This window comes from Urocampus carinirostris, chromosome 5, assembly GCF_059441175.1.
Source record: "Urocampus carinirostris isolate Australia breed hairy pipefish chromosome 5, RoL_Ucar_1.0, whole genome shotgun sequence".
NCBI classification, from domain to species: domain Eukaryota; kingdom Metazoa; phylum Chordata; class Actinopteri; order Syngnathiformes; family Syngnathidae; genus Urocampus; species Urocampus carinirostris.
In genome coordinates this window covers 424,824-443,918 of record NC_142353.1, presented here as the reverse complement: position 1 = coordinate 443,918, position 19,095 = coordinate 424,824, and the positions used below count along the sequence as shown (strand labels likewise).

The 19,095-nt window shown below is 43.3% G+C and overlaps 2 long non-coding RNA genes across 2 annotated transcripts; both read right to left on the bottom strand.

Moving 5' to 3' along the window:
• Window positions 1–388: 388 nt before the first annotated feature.
• Window positions 389–2,007, bottom strand: LOC148364932 (uncharacterized). The gene is made up of 4 exons (XR_015850444.1): window positions 917–2,007; window positions 772–807; window positions 633–677; window positions 389–525 (listed from the first exon to the last, which is right to left on the bottom strand). It is a non-coding gene; the product is annotated as an uncharacterized LOC148364932 (long non-coding RNA).
• Window positions 2,008–5,309: 3,302 nt separating this feature from the next.
• LOC148364931 (uncharacterized) lies at window positions 5,310–18,666 on the bottom strand. Its single transcript, XR_015850443.1, has 5 exons — window positions 18,412–18,666; window positions 18,270–18,311; window positions 14,558–14,870; window positions 5,681–5,821; window positions 5,310–5,606 (listed from the first exon to the last, which is right to left on the bottom strand). It is a non-coding gene; the product is annotated as an uncharacterized LOC148364931 (long non-coding RNA).
• Window positions 18,667–19,095: the final 429 nt, after the last annotated feature.

Below are 19,095 nucleotides of genomic sequence, written 5' to 3'. Positions count from 1 at the left end.
AAAAATGAAAAGAAAGGGTGCCCTGATTTCGTCCTCATCCATGTTTTTCTCAGCGTAAAGATTCAAAAATAGGTCCTTCATTGTGATGGCCCTCACTGCATCATCCTCATCCATGCTTATGATGTTTTGTATATAACATTTCCCAACAAAGTTGTGTTGGATATCTTTCACATCACCAGAATGTCTCGAAGCGCTGGAAAATCCTTAGTGCAAAGTGATGAGAAATTTCAATAAAATTTGAAACTGTAAATACATGAATAGAAAATGGAGACGCAATACATAAATATTCACTCAAGCCTGCATACATGAATTTTCTTTGTTTGGATGACTTTCATTGTGTCCGACTGTGTTTGGGTGAATTGACTTGAAAGAAAAGATGACAAAAAGATATTTTATGAAGATATATTCTCTGATATATATATAAAAAACTCCCAGTGCTCCCAAGTACAGGTGTCCATACATTGTCAGCGGAAAAGCCTCAAGTAATTGTTGGCACAATCACCCCCTGATTACAGGCATGTCAGACTGATAATAGATAAAGAGTGAAAATTAAAAATCTTTATCATAGAATTTCAGTTTGTGCGACAGTCCATTGTTTTGTCAACAAATCACTAATAATTGATAAAACTCACTGGAGAAAAATCAAAAGTCATGTCCAAGGTCACATATAAGGCATTCTGAAAAACAATATCCAAACTCTAATGTTAATGCAGTAACAAAGGTAGATTTAGAACACAAAGACCATGGCAATGAAATTGTAAAACAACTTACCATCATCACGTGTACCCCTCAGTCATTCCCTCTGCGCTGCAGTGGTGCATCATGTCAGGAAATAAGACCACAAATTGTTCTTCATGAAGACACTCCACAATGGATAATAAAGGTTTGTGTGCAAAAAAGTTAAAAAAAACTTTACCTTCAACTGACTCAGAGTTAGAGTGGTCCAGTGGCCAGGTGAAATAAGATTAGCCAAGAATCTGTAATAAAACAACAACATAATATACAATTCAATGCTATGTAAATATAGACAGTAGGACCAAGAGCCTGAAAACAACAGTCAACATGCACGTTGAAAATACAAAGAGTAGGGGTTTAAAACAGAACTACCCTCCTTATCTTCTTACAGGCAGTGGTTTTGAACTGGATTGGTGTAATAGTATTAAAAGCTATTTCTGCTATTTAGTTATACGTCTTTATTTATTTATTTAGATGCTAACATTGCTTGATAAGATTTCCTCCTCCCAGGAAATTGATTTGATAAGTGTGAAAGAGCACAAATTGCCTTTAATGAGACCGGGATAAGTCTTTCATTTGTCGTTTTTTTTTTTTTTTTTTAAACGATTATATTCGAAACTCTAAATTTAACTTACGGATGTTATGAATGACATAAAAAATAAAGTTTATGCTGGGTCTGTTGTGGGCACAGAGCTGGACAGCCTGACAACTGTAGCTGAGAGACGGGCACTAAACAAGCTGCGGTCAATCATGGACAATTCATTACATCCACTACATAGCATCATCTCCAAACAGAAGAGCAGCTTCAGCGACAGACTGCTGTCACAGTCTCGTTCTACGGACAGACTGAGGAGATCATTTCTTCCTCATGCCAAGAGGCTCTTTAACTCCACCCGGGGAGGTAAAAGCCCACATTAATCCCCACCCCCATATTTGCATATTACCCTATTTTTATTACAGTGTGTATCTTCCGTAACACTATTTTAATGCTCTTTATCAACACATTATATTGGGTATTTTTGTATTCTATATCTTTTATTTTCTAACACAACGATACTGCTGGAAGTGTGAATTTCCCTACTCACTATTCATCAATCCATTCATCTTATTTACGAGAGATTATAGTATTTGCTTTTTAATTCAGTGAATTTAGACCATAACTAAGTATCCTTGAACATAGGGTGTTAGCAAAGTCTGTTTGAAACTGATTGCTTTAGCATTGGGTGACAGTAGACAAAACATAATGAACATCAATAAAAGAAAAATAAATTGTAATAATAATAATAATAATAATCCGCCAGGAAGTCGAATCTCGGATTCAGGAGGAACAGTGTGGTTTTCGTCCTGGCCGTGGAACACTGGACCAGCTCTATACACTCTTCAGGGTCTTTGAGGGTGCATGGGAGTTTGCCTGTCCGGTCTACATGTGTTTTGTGGACTTGGAGAAGGCATTCGACCGTGTTCCTCGGGAGGCCCTGTGGGGGGTGCTTCGGGAGTATGGGGTACCGCACAGTCTTATCCGGGCTGTGCGGTCCCTGTATGCCCGGTGCCAGAGTCTGGTCCGCATTGCCGGCAATAAGTCGGATTCGTTTCCGGTGAGGGTTGGGCTCCGCCAGGGCTGCCCTTTGTCACCGATTCTGTTCATAACTTTTATGGACAGAATTTCTAGGCGCAGCCTTGGCGGGGATGGAGTCCGGTTTGGGGGCCTCAGCATTGCGTCACTGCTATTTGCAGATGACGTGGTGCTGTTGGCTTCCTCAGCCCGTGATCTTCAGCTCTCGCTGGAGCGATTCGCAACCGAGTGTGAAGCGGCCGGGATGGGGATCAGCACCTCCAAGTCCGAGGCCATGGTTCTCAGTCGGAAAAGGGTGGTATGCTCCCTCCGTGTCGGGGAGGAGGTCTTGCCCCAAGTGGAGGAGTTCAAGTATCTTGGGGTCTTGTTCACGAGTGAGGGTAGGATGGAACGGGAGATCGACAGACGGGTCGGTGCAGCGTCTGCCGTCATTCGGACCCTGTACCGGTCTGTCGTGGTGAAGAGGGAGCTGAGCCGAAAGGCAAAGCTCTCGATCTACCGGTCGATCTACGTTCCTACCCTCACCTATGGTCATGAACTTTGGGTCATGACCGAAAGAACTCGATCCCGGATACAAGCGGCCGAAATGAGTTTCCTCCGCAGGGTGGCTGGGTTCTCCCTTAGAGATAGGGTGAGAAGCTCAGTCATCCGGGAGGGACTCGGAGTAGAGCCACTGCTCCTCCGCGTTGAGAGGAGCCAGTTGAGGTGGCTCGGGCATCTAATAAGGATGCCTCCTGGACGCCTCCCTCGGGAGGTGTTCCGGGCATGTCCCACCGGCAGGAGGCCCCGGGGGCGGCCCAGGACACGTTGGAGAGACTATGTCTCTCGGCTGGCTTGGGAACGCCTCGGGGTCCCGTTGGATGAGCTGGAGGAAGTGGCTGGGGATAGGGACGTCTGGGCTTCCCTTTTAACGCTGCTGCCCCCGCGACCCGACCTCGGATAAGCGGAAGACAATGGATGGATGGATGGATAAATTGTAATAAGTTGAAATTTGTCCAGAAAATGCATGACAGCAACGTCGCCTCAAGCCTGTAAACTAGTCCGGAAAGTCCATAACAGCAACGACGCAGCTTCCCATCTCTGCCGGCTGGTCGATGCTTCAGGTCCAGATGTTGGTCCATTGACTCATCTCAAATCGTCCTTCTCCCTCGTGATACAACCAGCCAGGCAGTCGGAAAAAGACAGGAAAAGAAAAGTATGAGGTGGGCATCAGTCATAAGCTATTGAATATAGGTGGGTCTTAAGTCCAGATTTAAAAACTTCCACTGAGGTTGCAAATCTTGTCTCTGGAGGCAGATAATTCCACAGCACAGGAGCCCAGATGGAGACCGCTCTCGAGCCTGCAGACTCCTTCCTGGCTCTTGGAGTCACAAGTAGGCCGTCAGTTTCCGGGCAAAGGCTCCATGCAGGAACATAGAGGGAAACCAAATAGGAGAGATAAGACGGCGCAAGTCCATGCAAACATTTGTATATTAGTAAGAGGACATTAAAGTCACATCCAAAGCGGACTGGGAGCCAGTGTAAGTTAGCTAATATAGGAGTAATGTGCTCAATATTCTTTGTTTTAGTCAAAAGTCTCATTGCCGCATTTTGAACCAGCTGTAATCTTTTGATGCTAGACATCGGGAGACCAGAAAGCGACATTACTGATATCAAGCCGAAAAGTAGCAAACACAAAAATTAAAATGTACACATCTGATTGAGACAACATTGGGTGAATTTACTTTTATCCTTTTTTTAGCTGGTAACTGTAGATTTTTATTGGATGGTTCAGCCAGCCAACCCTTATGTGGACTGAAAGGCAACCTAAAATCATAAGTGGCAATGTTTGGAAGTGCTTCCAGCTACTCAAAATATCAGCGTAGGCCCTGAGGCTCTCTGCTCTTAAATTAAATTTGATTGAGTAGACCACAGCACAGGAGCACATAAACCAACCATCTATAGAAAATGCAAATTTGAGTTAATGGTGTTCCACAACTCGGTACACTGAGTAACTGCCACAGATAAGTCTGTATGCCACATTGTGTATTACTTATTGGGGTCCATGATTCAAGTCCTGTGATTGCTGAGCTAGAGTGTATGATCTGTAAACATTTTACACAAAAAAGATTGTATTTTCCCAATAGAAAGGCTATTTCATCATTGTGCAGTAACAAGATGCAACCCTTAGGTGCAAGGTGTAGCCTACTAGATGCTCCCCAGACCTTCTCAAAAATCTTGTCATAAGATGACCTGTTCTTCATTTCTTCCCGGAATTTCAGAATGAGGTCCATCTTAGAGCCGTTGGATCTAAGCCACGTTGCTTGCACAGTTTTTTAATCATGTCTATCCATCATTTCAACATAGGAAAAACATTCCAAAAATTACAACTTGTGGAACTAGCAATTATCGGGAGGTTAATGAGTGCAACTTATAGCCTCTCTTCAGTCATTTGGAGGTCCGACATTTTAGTAGCCTGCCTTGGTGCAACTTCTCATGCTCTGTATTGAAAACAATGTCCCCACTCTGCATTTTCTTCCAATCAAAGGTGCACCAGTAGTAGACGGCAAAACCAGAAAGGGGTTCTTCCAACTGGCTGGAGTTTTAAAGGAGTATCATTAGCACACAAGTGTTTGGACAAATCATTCAAAAAAAATCAATTAGCGACAACTGTGTGGTTATAAAAAGATATGAAGTGGAAACCCACATTGATAAACTTGAAGAGATTAAGGTACTGTATATTAATATGCGAATGTTGATGCCAATAGCCAACAGTGCTATAAGGATGGAAAGTCCTTCTGTATTATAAGGGAAAATGTGCATTCCTTATGTGTAACAAATGTCCCCGAGATGTAGGATCTAGGAGGGAGGAAATGTAATACTACTTGCCCAGGTAAGCTGTTTTGATGCAAAATGTTACCATATGGATGCAATAGGTAGAACCTCAGAGGACAACGACTATGATAATGAAGAATATTTAGTTATTGAACTCAAAATAATAGTTCAATACAGCTGTGTAGAATAGACCAGTATACAATGACAGACAAAAGAGGCTAAACTTAACCAATTAAATAAATGGAGGCAGAAGTACCTGTGAGTTAAGCCTCCATTTCACTTACTGTAACATTAAGCATGTCATGTTTCTGTGCAGGTCCATGATAACCATAGGTGGATTATATCCACAGAGACGGAATATGTATAACTGTGATGTCTTGGCCACGAAATGTGTGTAAGCATGGAGCATTGTAGCCTTGCTAGGGAAGGTTGTACTTTCCGTTTGCTCCAAGACTTTAATTGCTCTGCTTACCGCATGGTGTGTCTAGGAAAGTAGACAAGATAAAACAGTACATGTTCCAATACATAGCAAGAACATTCCTTGCAGGTTTTCCTTACCTTAAGTGAATTACGGAGAAAAAAACCATAAGAGAAGCGTGATGAGAAGATGGTCATTGAAATTGTGGATCCCATCACTCCACTCTTGATACCGGTAAATCAGCCCACAGTCAGGACATGCCCTGTACTACGTACAATATCCTAAAGAGCACAGAAAGAACAAGACATGCAGAAGGTAATAGAGACTGGATCATATTATCTACAAGTAAGTCACTGTGCACTTACTGTACAACATGAATTTACTTTGTGTTAAACGTTGAGTAAATTGGTATAGGAGTTGATATAGATGATGTTTGTCTCACCATCGAAAACACCAGTATATGCCACCAGCTTGGTACGTGCTTTAATGAGCTCTGGCTCATTAAGATGTCCTCCACACTTTGCACATGCTGTCTCTTTCGGCATCAAGTGCTTGGGAACATCTTCCAAAGGTTTGGAGCCAGTGACCAAATCCTTGGGGAGTTGGGCAGATAGAGCTTTGTTTTTTAGCAGGGAGTGGACCATCCTTCTGCGACAATTATCACCAGGAAAATACTCTAGTCCTCCAACTGGTGTTTCATTTTCTTTCTGAGTGTCTCTTAATAAAACAGGATCACCTCTGACAGAGGTACTCTCTGTGGTCCTGAACAATTATTTGTTAGTCTGAAAAAAAGCTATTTTGCTACACTTTTATGCAAGCAGAGTTGTCTGGGTTTGGCACACGGACAGTGCCATGACCTCCTTTTCTTATCAAAGGCCACCATTAGCCTCACAAGTCTGCTGTAGCATGACACTTTAGGCTTAGGGGCCGGTCACACAGCCGTTTGCGGCTGAATCACGGCTAAAATTTTGCGTTTTTTTTTTTTGCCCGTGGTTGCCCGCGATGGAAAATGCGCAAAATTGGCCAACCCGCTGTTCATCGGTGGTATGCCCGCAAAACAGACGCCGGCGACTGTTCCGCTTCCTCATCGCGTCATTTCTGCGTCATTTTCTCGTGTGGACCACGGGTATAAAAGCTCCTGAGCCGGTGTGGTGCCCAAATCCGACTCCTACGCAACACCCCCACCCCCCACCCCCTCGCGTGAACGCGCATTCTGCTGCGATCGCTTTTGACTTTTTCATCCGCGTTAACAAACGCATTTTGTAGAATACGATCGCACTTTATTGTTTAAATAAACGCGTTATATAGACTAGGATCTCCCAATTGTTATAATTAGCTCGCTTTATTGTTTTAATAAGCGTTTTATATAGAATACGATCGCTTTTGTTGGAAGCGCAGCAGAATGCGCTTTCACGCGAGGGGGGGAGGATTTACCGTTCGATTACTTTCACAACAAAAACAAAGACGAAATGGTTTAAGTTGTATTACATTCCCAACAAATGCAAGACGAAGTGGTTTTGGTTATATGTTCGCCATTACATTCCCTAAAAGTGAGATAAAACGAGGTAAAAGTGGTTGTAGTAGCGAGGGGATGCAGATCTCGGCAGGGATGCATTTCTCGGATAACACCGGGCTGTAGAAATCATAACCACTCAAGACACAGTCCCGTGAAGATCAAGATTTCAAGCTATGGCATCATTTTTATTTTATTATCTTGAAAAGAAATGTCAAGAAATAAAAATGGATTAAGACGAGGTCACTACGCTGACGGGGATCCATGTTCACCCCCTTGACGTCTCGAGCACAACTGACGTGTGCTTGGCAAATCGCGCTGTATATACGCGGAGAAAGGCGTTTGACCGTCACACGCGTAACATGCTAATTTCACGTAATAACACCGCGATACAGGCGCAGACCATGCTATTACCATGCTCCACCCACGATTACCCGCTGAAATTTCCCGTCCTACCCATGTGTAACCACGCCCTGGCCGCGGCCAGAGCACGTCGTTCCGCGTCATTTCCGCGTCATTACCTCGTGTTGACCACGTGTGCGGCACGCGGTTTAACACGTGCTCAAACTTTTGAGCAGCTCAAAACTTTTTCGCGCGGCCAAACGCGTGTGAATTTCCGACCGCGAGTAAAGCACTGCTGTTTCTCGTCTATATGGCGGTCTCAAAACGTCCAACAGCGCCCAACAGTGTCTGCTTCACGGCCAGAAATTTCCGGCCGTGGTTCAGCCTCGATACGCTCGTGTAAGGCTGTGTACCCGCGCTCTGGAGAATTGAGCAGCGCAAAACTTTTTCGCGCTGCCACCCGCGCGCGAATTTCCGACTGCGTGTTAAGCACCGCTGTATCTCGTCTGTATGGCGATCTCAAAGCGTCCAATAGCGTCCGCCTCACAGGCAGAAATTTCTGGCCATGATTCAGCCGCAAATGTCTGTGTGACCGGCCCCTTAAACACAGAGATTAATGTTTTAGAACAAGGCCCTCCAACCATGACCTTTGTAGAAAGAAAAACCTCTGTAGCAGCAGATGCTATCTGGAGGTTCAACCAGTTTTTTCTTGCCTCCCCAAATATTTTGGCAGTCACCACATCTGACAGCACCACTTCCAAAATGATAGAGGTTGTGTCTAATCGGGGGTAAAAGATCATTGACTTCATATGGATACATTCATATGGTACAATGCCACTCCTCACTGCAAATTCTGAATTTGTGTTGCATGCGTTGTGTTCACAAATTTGGTTTTGGTTTGAGCCCCAGTTGTTTTTCTGTATATGATAATTTCTTGAAGAATGATTTTTTGACTGCAAAGATGCCATTTCTGGCATCAATACACTGGCATAACAGGTGTCGTGTTTTTTAAGTGTATGTTACTTATGGCCTGTCTCTTTTCCTAATGTGGACCTGCAAATTTTTATTTTTGTGGGCTTCTGTCATGATTACTGATTTGGGGCACCTGCGGCTGCCCCTTTGGCGCCAACAGCCCTGAGCGCTGATTGGTTCCCTGACTCCTTTTAAACCCCCGGCTTCCAAGAGGAGGCAGTCAGACCGTCCTGCGAACCTACACTTTTGCTAGGCAAGCTTTGTACCTTCCGACAATATCCTGCCCTGTTTTCTCCTGCCTGCTACCTGTTGCTGACCTGTTTCTGGACCCGTATCTGCCCTGCTCTTCCGTCCCGGCCAACAACCTGTTTTGCCTCGTTTCCTGCCTGATACTTGTTGCCGAACTTTTTCTGGACTCGTTACCGCCCTTGCTCCCCGTCCCGGCTATCGATCAGCTTTCCCGCCGCCTACGACTATCCTCGCTCGACACGGAAGTGCCATCAGCTACCCGTGTCCGACGATCATCGGATCGTGGAAACAAGCACTGCTCTCTTTCTCAATAAAACTGAGTAAAAACGAATGCTATTGGGTTCTGTCTCCGTCTCTGGCTTGTGACACTCTCGTTAATATTGTCTGATGCATCTGTGTAGGTCTATTACACACAAGCACAAACCTTTTCTGAAGGTTAAAAAGTAAAGTTTTCATCATACATGCACTGAGCACACTTACTGAAACCTGCCGTAGCTTTTGTTCATTTTGTAATTCAAGCGCGTTTTAAGTAGGGAGATAATTACCATATTATCTAAGTTTAGCATGTGGTGTTAAATACCGTCTAATTGACAGCACATAATGCAAGATAAACGTTTATAAAAATTATTCAATACTTATGTCGACATAACGATAGGAAAAAACTTTGTTATGTTCCGTCAGGTTACTTACAGCGAAGAAGTTGAGGTTTAGCGTCTCCCTGATATTCTTAGTGCAGAGCAGCTATCAATGGGCATAACTGAACTGACTGCAAGGGAGGGATTTTCAAGCAACTGGTAGGTGTTTTGAAGATACAGCAGCACTTCTTTTACAAGACCCTGTGAGTCAAACGAAAATGCTACAAAGGCGAGCTACGAGGTCGCAAATCTGATTGCCGACCACTGCAAACCTTTCACGGAGGGTTCTCATCTCATCTCATTAGCTGCACCGCTTATCCTCAGTAGGGTCGCAGGGGTGCTGGAGCCCATCCCAGCAATCATCGGGCAGTGGGCAGGGGACAACCTGAACTGGTTGCCAGCCGATCGCAGGGCACACAGGGACAGACAACTCGCTCGCTCATTCACACCTAGGGACAATTTAAAAAGTTCAAAGAATGCCAGGATGAATAGTAGGCCCTCACACATTTTAACGAACAAATCTGGCCCGCTTTCTGAAAAGTTTGGACACCCCTGTCCTAGGCTGTCTGCACTATAATTTCATATTTAGAAATACTTTCTAAATAACGCAGCCATGCTTTTTGGTGGCTCTAAAACCAGCCTGTTTCAAAGGAAATCTCTCCTTTGTCTTCCAAGGAAACTTGCCTCACTCGGAAAACCTGAAATCAGCATTAGAATAAGCAACAGCTGGAACGCATTTGATCCCAGATGATACCGGCTAAATGTGTTAGTCAACACTATATAGAGAACAGGTGGCCAGACTCTTGAGGTTACTCGCTGCATAGTTAAATGTTTCAAAAAGCCATCAATCAGTCAGTGTGTAGTGAAACACTTGGGATTGTTCTGAAAGTCCTTAACCTCAAAGGAATACTGCTTCCTTATGATGATATGTTTGGTTTGTCTGGTTTCCACATGATGCACATCTGGTAAGACGGACCAGAAATCATGAACCATTTAAATTCCTGAAAATAATTAGTGTATAACGACCCTGGTATTATATTGTTTTTATGGAATATATATGGGACAGTTTTAGACTAATTAAGTTCTGTTTACCCATATTTTCCAGACTGTAGGTCGATCAATGTAGAAGTTTCCCAAAATGCATTAATAAGTAGCAATTCAGCAGCATGGCGGCGCAGTGGTTAGCACGTGTGCGGCACAGTTCTGAGGTCATGAGATCGAATTTCCTATGAGGAATTTTCATGTTCTCCCCATGCTTGCGTGGGTTTCCTCCGGGCACTCCGGTTTCCTCCCACATTCCAAAGACATGCATGTTAGGTGAATTGGCCGGTCCAAATTGTCCCTAGGTGTGAGTGAGCGGGCGAATTGTCTGTCCCTGTGTGCCCTGCGACTGGCTGGCAACCAGTTCAGGGTGTCCCCTGCCCACTGCCCAAAGATGGCAGGGATGGGCTCCAGCACCCCCGCGACTATTGAGAATAAGCGCTGCAAATAATGAATGGATGGATGGAAGTAGCAATTCAGTCTAATAATAAGCATTTTTGCGGTTAATGTAAGAATGCAGAGAGATTATTAGAAATTGCTATGCAACCTATTCGTGCAGAAGAAGAGGACACGAGGTTTCAAAGCAGGAAAATTATACTCTTTGACGTAGAGTGGATGGCAGAAGAAGGCAATGCTCAGAAGTGTACTGTATGCTCATTTTTAACACAAAAGAAGAAGATGGTCTTTGGGTGTTAAAGGACATACACATTTTGGGATTGAGGAGAACATGATGCTTTTTTTTGGCAGAAAAGGCGACGGTAATTTCCAGTCAAAGAAAAAGATGCTAGTTTTTGGTTTCAAAGATTTCTGGTTTCCAGTTTAAAAAACCTAGTTCCCAGCAGAGAAGACAAGGCTTTGGCAGAGAGTAAGATGCAAGTTTCTGTTGGTGAAGAACAATCAAATTTGGGGATTTATGAAAAGATAATGTTTGTTTTGGGTGTAAGAGAAGAGAATGCTAATTTACAGCGATGAAGAAGTATATCTTAGTTTTGGGAGTTAATGAAAACAATGCAAGGTTCCGTCTTAAAAAGGTTTTTAAGCACAGAAGACACAGCTCTTTGACAAATCAAGATCCGCATTTCCAGCGCGGAAGATGATGCTTGTTTTAAGAGTAGAAAAAGACAATTTAATTTTTTTGCTTTAGGGAATAAGCTAGTTTTCAGCATAAAAGGCATCACGCTCAAAGCCGAAAGTAGCTCGAAACATACATATCTAGTGTACATCTCAGGGTCAGCCAATTGAATAAAATAAAGTTTGAGTCATAGTACAAAAAATATGGTAGTGAAAAATAATATTCTATTCAATTTAAGTGTAATTAAAAAGTAAATAATTTACACATCCCGAAAGGTTAAATAAACCTCAATGATTCAAGTCTTAAATAATGAAAGGAACACCCCCTCTCCACAAATCATCCTTTGATGATTGTTAGCTCGTGTGCGATTAGTACTCTTCACCCTGGATTATTGTACTACCTTTAAATATTGCCACTTAAGGATGTGTAACAAACAGAAGAAAAAAAGAAACATTGTAGTTGTTATTTTAATAAACCTATGCAGAAAACTGTCTCCTGAAACAAAGTGTCATTTTGAAGATGGATCTTTAAATGTTATGGGTCAAAGGCCACCTTAACACAGAAAACCCAAATCAAATCACAAACAAGGAAATGAGCGATGAAACAAAGATTGCTTCACACATAATGACCTTTTCCCTCCCCACTTGCATAGCTCGATAATTATTTGATTGTGAAAAGTGCTGACCTCACTGTAAACATGAGTGCAACTTGGACATGTAGCCCGGGTGTCTAATCAAATCAAGACCATTAAAACAAGGAGTGAACAACAATCTCTTAGTGTGGGACAACAATGGACCATTGTTCAGTGGGAGAACCTTCAGAAAGCTGATCCACTGACCCAAGGTAGAACACCTCTGGGGATTGTGAGCCCGGCTTGTGCTCAAAATGAATTGCTGCTGCTTTTATTGGATAATTTGACCGTTAACAAGACCAATCTAAGTTCGTTTAGAAATTGAAAGACTATGTGCTTTGTCATTGTGACCATGGGAAAAGAACCATTGAGGGAAGAAACAACACTTTGGGCTCAGAGCCGGAGTGTAATTGTGACAAAAATTGAAAAGCTTTCTGTTATACCATTGAACTACTAAGATTCATGTGACCAAAACAAAGCGGCACTGACGTCTGCTAAGTCCATTGGATCTAATTTCCACACTTCATGCTACAGACACGGCTCGGCTAAGCTCTCAAGCCCCCAAGCCATGTCGTCCCGGTCCTGACATATTCACACCTTTGCTCATGCATCTGTTTATAACTTGGGTCACCAGTCTTGTAACCAAACACTCAGGTTGTAGCTGCAGGTGGGGAAATTCCCTGTATGGCACAAGGATACTTTTCCTTTTACTGTATTTTCACGAGCATAAGTCTCGGATTTTCTTAAAATTGTGCAGTGAGCCCTGTATGTGAGGTTTGGTGGCGGGTAGAGCTGAGGACACCATGAGGCTGCTATTCAGACTGCAGAGCTTAATGCTTAATTACGATGTTTTTGTTAGCCCATATTTCTAAGTAAATGTGACTTCTATGCATTCTCCTGCCTTCCTGCTTACTTTTTCCGATTCCATCGTGCATTGTATTTTTCATTCTGATTTGCTCAACAGTCGCCCGGCCCTCTTTCTGCCTGTGTTTGCCTTTGCCTGAGCAACGCTGTGGTCTAAACTGCCAATAACGTTGCCACAAATCCTTTCTAATTTTAAATTTCTTTAAAAACCATCTTGTCAACAAAACACTCGGACTGACTGAGGCAAGGCCAGAAATGGCCGAAGGACATGCTTTCTATAATCATCATCAAAGGTGGATTTCTCCACATGTTAAAGGTTGGGTACGTGGTTTGAGGTGAAAGGTTGAAAGTAAAATAATTTCTCCATTAAATATTCATGTCGGGGGGTTTAAAAAATGGCAAGAAGCCATTAAGCAGCGCTGTTTGAGACGCGCAACATATTAGGAAGCAGGAATGGAGGGAGGGAGTTGGAAAGTGGTTTCATGCTCGTCCCCGTGTTGTTGTTGTTGTTTTTTTAAAGCAGCATGAAAATGGTGAAAGTTGTTGTTTGGTTTCAATGTATAATAGAGTATTTAATAAACAAAAAAATTAAGGTTTCTACTTAGCGGATTTTGACTATTGCAGGACCTTTTTAGAACGCTAAGCATGCAAAGTGGGGCAGCACGGCGGCGCAGTGGTTAGCGTGTGTGCGGCACAGTTCTAAGGTCTTGGGAACCTCCTGTATGGGTTCAAATCCAGCTACCGGACTTCCTGTGCGGAGTTTGTATGTTCTCCCTGTGCTTGCATGGGTTTCCTCCGGGCACTCCGGTTTCCTCCCACATTCCAAAGACATGCAGGTGGATTGGCTGGTCCAAATTGTCCCTAGGTGTGAATGAGCGAGTGAGTTGTCTGTCCCCGTGTGCCCTGCGATTGGCTGGCAACCAGTTCAGGGTGTCCCCTGCCCACTGCCCGATGATTGCTGGGATGGGCTCCAGCACCCCGCGACCCTACTGAGGATAAGCGGTGCAGCTAATGAGATGAGATGAGAAGCATGCAAAGCAAAATTCAGCCGTGAAAATCTCTCACCTTAAATATAAATTCACTGTTTTGAAGTCAAAAAGGGTCCTACGTTAATTGTGTAGATCTGAAGAAAAACTTGGGGTGCATATTTACACAAATCTATCTATCTATCTACCCATTGTCAGGAACCAGGAACGGAGACGGGAACCCAATTGCGTTAGTTTCTTAGTTTTATTTGAAAAGAGACAAAAGCTGGCACCCACAATCCAGTGATCGTTGATTGTGGGGAGCAGGTCGCTCGTGACGCGGAAGTGGAAGTTCACTGGCAAACGATAGCGGTGTCAAAGAGGGAAAAGCAGGTCGGGTTGTCGGGGCGCAGGAGCAGAGACGTGGTCAAACGGAAACAGGTCGAAGCCGGGAAACGTACAAGAGTCAAAAAACAGGGAGTCAGGTTCGGAGGGCTTGCCTCAGCGGGAGCTGAAGGTTTGGAACGATCGGACGCGGTAACAGGGAGACGGGGGGGTTTAAAAAATGGCAAGGAGCCAATCAGCGACCAGGGCTGTTGGCGCCACCGGGGCAGCCGCAGGTGCCCTGATTCAGTAATCATGACACTCATGTCATATCCTTCAAAGAGGGGTGACCGACAGCAAGACAAACACATACAAAAACAAAGGAAATAGTAAGAGTGAACCGAGGCACCATCATCAGCATCAGGAGGTGGGGCAGAAGCAGGACCCGGAGGAGACCGAGCTGACAGGCAGACGTCGTAGCCGGGCAGACGGATGTCACAGACGGGTGAGCAGGCAGACGGACGTCGGGACAGGCGGGCAGACGGACTTCAAGACAGGCTGAGGGACGGAATTCGAGACCGGCGGGAAGGCAGGTGGACAGACGGACGTCGAGACAGGCGGACGGACGGACGTTGAGGCAGGCGGACGGGCGGACGTCGAGACAGGCCGGCAGACGAAGCGTCGGGCGGGCGGGCGGACAAAGCGTCGGGCGGGCAGGCAGACTGAGCGTCGGGCAGGCGGTCAAACGGAAACAGGTCGAAGCCGGGAAACGTACAAGAGTCAAAAAACAGGGAGTCAGGTTCGGAGGGCTTGCCTTAGCGGGAGTGAAATGAAATGAAATGATCTGCATTTATATAGCGCTTTTCAAGTCAATGACTTCCCAAAGCGCTTTACAATGTGCTCCACATTTCCCAATAGTGGCCTTGCAGCCATCTAAGGCGCTAACCTGCTTATTGGGGGTATTAGGGGTTCAGTGTCTTACCCAAGGACACTTCGACATGTAACACGGGCGAGCCGGGATTCGAACTGGGATCCCTTGATCCCAAGACGAGCGCTCTACCTCCCGAGCTACTGCCGCCCCAAAAGGAGCTGAAGGTTCGCAACGATCGGATGCCGGTAATAGGGAGTCGGGGGGTTTAAAAAATGGCAAGAAGCCAATCAGCGACCAGGGCTGTTGGCGCCACCGGGGCAGCCGCAGGTGCCCTGAATCAGTAATCATGACACTCATGTCATATCCTTCAAAGAGGGGTGACCGACAGCAAGACAAACACATACAAAAACAAAGGAAATAGTAAGGGGGGAAAAGTAGCAAAAACCACACACAAAAATTTTTGGACCATGGCCAACCCAAATGCCCAAACACCCAAACAAGTTAAGCACCTCGGAACCCAAGTTGGTCATGCTTTCATCCCTCCAGATCAAACGGGACACAAGAAAGCGGCCATGTCACTTCTTTCCTGCAGTGCACTCATAACACCATCCATCCACGTCAATTGCGGCCTTCCTCTTGGTCTCCTTCCATTTACTTCTGCCCTGTAGATCCTTTTCAACAATCGCTCATCATCCATCCTCTCCATGCGTCCAAACCAACCGAGTACTCTCTTATTCACACGCTTGCTCAGTTCCACTCCTACTCCAGAAGTGTCTCTCAGTTTAAATTCTCAAATAATAAAATAATTTAAATTAATGTAATGAACAATAAAATAATGATAGTACAAACAGAATACCGGTAAATAAATTAAGCACAGGGAGCACATTTAACACCCTGTACATTTTGGGCATATTCAAAGGAGTACCATTTGAAGAGGGGGACTTGTGCCTTCTTTGGGACTCTTGTAAGTCTGTGGACTCACACAGTCTTTTTTGGGCAAACACTGTGGATTAAAAAATATATAAACACACAGCGCATACAGTACAGTAAAACAAAAACAAAAAAACCAACGTTCCTAACCCTGCTCATGAGTGCCAAATGTGACCCATTCATAAGATAAGATAATCTTGCGTGAGGGGATTTATGTAACAGTTCAATGTAGCAGGGTAAGAGAACTATTTTTTTCTTCACAAATCTACCCAAGTAAAAGTAAAAGTATAGTGATTTAAAAATACTCCTAGAAGTAAAAAAAAAGGTTCCAAAACGTACTCAAGTAAAGGTAACGGAGTAAATATAACTCGTTAGTACCCACTTCTGCCACCAGATAACATACCTGTACATTCACTGTAATACACTGGGGCCTCCACACTCTGCCGCTATGCAGCAAGTGTGACTAGCCTAGCGGAAGAGGAGCAGGGAAGGGGGCGAGACCGCTGCTTGGAATCAAATGTACTGAATAATTTCCGATGCTGCGTTTGGTCACATTTTTGTTTTGTTTGACCTTTTTTTTATCCCGGCTTTTTCATCTCATAAAAGCCTATGCTGTCCTTTATTAAGGAAAATGGAATTTTGCTATGATTTTGGGTTGCACAAGCACCCCCAAAACGGGCTGGTTACACCCATGCTTCCAACGCAAGGCCCATACTGCTAAGGAGCCAAAGTGCTACCTCTATGGCCTGTTGAATTTGATACAGGCAAGTCCTAGGAACAGGCAGTCCATTGAGGGCACAGCAATGGGCAAACAATAAGATTTTATCAGAGGGAATCTTCCATTTTCCAAAGGAAATGTGCTCTCTCAGAGTCACATTGACTATAGGATCCTCAACCTGACACTGAATCAGACGTTTAAGAAGAATGAACACTGCTACCCAGTCATACACACTCGATAAAATAATCAGGTCTTTTTCACCCTTGTCTAACACCAATAAAAGAAGGTTCATGTGGCTTTTCAAAAACAAGACTGTGCGCTTACTCTTGAGATAAATTACTTCATTTTCATTGGTAATTAAATAATCAATTTTTGCTTTGTTTGTTTCTTTTTGGGTATATGTACATTTAAAAAAAACAGAAAAAAAAAACTGAATGTGTTGTTTCATGTTTGCCTTGAGTGTCTTCTTCCCTACATAAAGTATTTGTGAATAAATGATATATCAACATGTGTTGACATATTAGGCCACTTGTGTGAATCGATGTTTGTTCTTTGCAAATAGTGACATCTTGTGGTTACTTGGCCACATTTGTTGTGTTCATGGCACAATTTGTACCAGCATGGCGCTATTTTAACCAATTGAAATAGTAAGTCAAGTCATGTTTATAGGCCATCCCTGATATTGCTTAAGATGTAGAAGAATTCGGACATATATTTGCTTTTATAACAGCCATCCATCTGCACCGCTTATCCTCAGTATTTAACTCAACGTTTTGGGACTAAATCAGATCTTTACAATTTTTTTTAACATTATAAACATTCCAATAAGGCAAACAAGTAAAAAATTAAGATACACTGAACGAATTTATGTTGTTATGATATTATAAAATTGTCCAATCGTTCCTTATTCCTTATTGCGACTAAGCAAGAATGTTTTAAAAGTAGTGTAATTCAAGTCAGGTCACATTTATTTGTCAAACCCTCAATCACAAAATGTCTCAAAGGTTGCAATTACACCATCCCCTGATCTTAAACCAACATGCGGGCAAGGAAAAACTCAAAACGTCAGCACAGCGCTAGTTGTTAGACCTGGAACTTTGTCAGATGGGCTAAGACTAAGTCTGAGGAGAACATTCATATCAGTGTGGCCACAAAACAATTTGTACTGTCTTCAAATAGCTTTCCCTGTAAAAAAAAAAGTACGCTCACAAGTGAAAGACAATTGCCAACTTGATGTGATAAAGTATGCTGAGGAAAACATACAGTATGAACTTATATTAAAGCGGCAGTAGCTCAGGAGGTAGAGCGCTCGTCTTGGGATCGAGGGATCCCAGTTCGAATCCCGGCTCATCCGTGTTACAGTCGGAGTGTCCTTAGATAAGACACTGAACCCCCAATACCCCCTATAAGCAGGTTAGCAAACATGGCTGCAAGGCCGCTATTGGAAAATGTGGAGCACATTGTAAAGCGCTTTGGGAAGTCATTGATTTGAAAAAAGCGCTATATAAATGCAGATCATTTCATTTTATTTATATTCTCAAACATAGGCTAGTTCCATACAGTGAATGACATTACTAATTTTTAATGTTTCCTTGTTCTTACGGGGTTGTGTTGGTTCACCTGCTTCTGTGTGTGTCTGTTCAGCTTTGTAAAAGAAAAACAAAACAAAGATTTTAACACTTAAATGAAATTAGTTCTTTAACAATTGAAAAATATCTGAATGGATTAAGACAAACGATATTACCCATTACTATATGGCAATTGCGATCCAACTGCAGATGGACATCCTTGCCCACCAGTTTCAAAATACTGGCTTCAGTTTTGTTTTTGCATTTGTGTTATTGTGGTGCAATATGTTCCGCATCATAAAGCTGTGCAATTGCAATCCTCTGAAGGATGTCTTTGGGATCCATAGTGTTCCTCTCATGGCAAACATCATACAGGGTGTAATGATCGGATGATCCTGTGGGAGGGTGGCAGTGTGCATCTGCATCCATCTTCTGACTTCTGGGCCATGGTAAATTCACGTCAAGTCACATTTATTTTTCTATCCCGTAATCACAAGATGTCTCAAAGGACTGCACAGGTTACAATTACAGTACACGATCCCTTGATTTTAAACCAACAAGGGAAAACTCAAAACCTCAGCACGAGGAAAATAAGAAACATTGATTATTAATTTCAAAATTTAACTAGAAATGTAACTAGAAAATATAAGCCAATATTTTTTTAGTTTCTAAAAAAAAAAAAAAAAAGTATTTTGAAACCTCACACACCCCGTGCTACACGTACAGTGTACTGTACATCCATTTGAGAACCACTGCTCTTCACTGCTTGTTTGGGATCGGTTTAATTTCATATTTTCATTCATTCCTAACTATTTTTCTCAATAAAATATACTGCACTGTAAAATGGGTCACTCAACTTA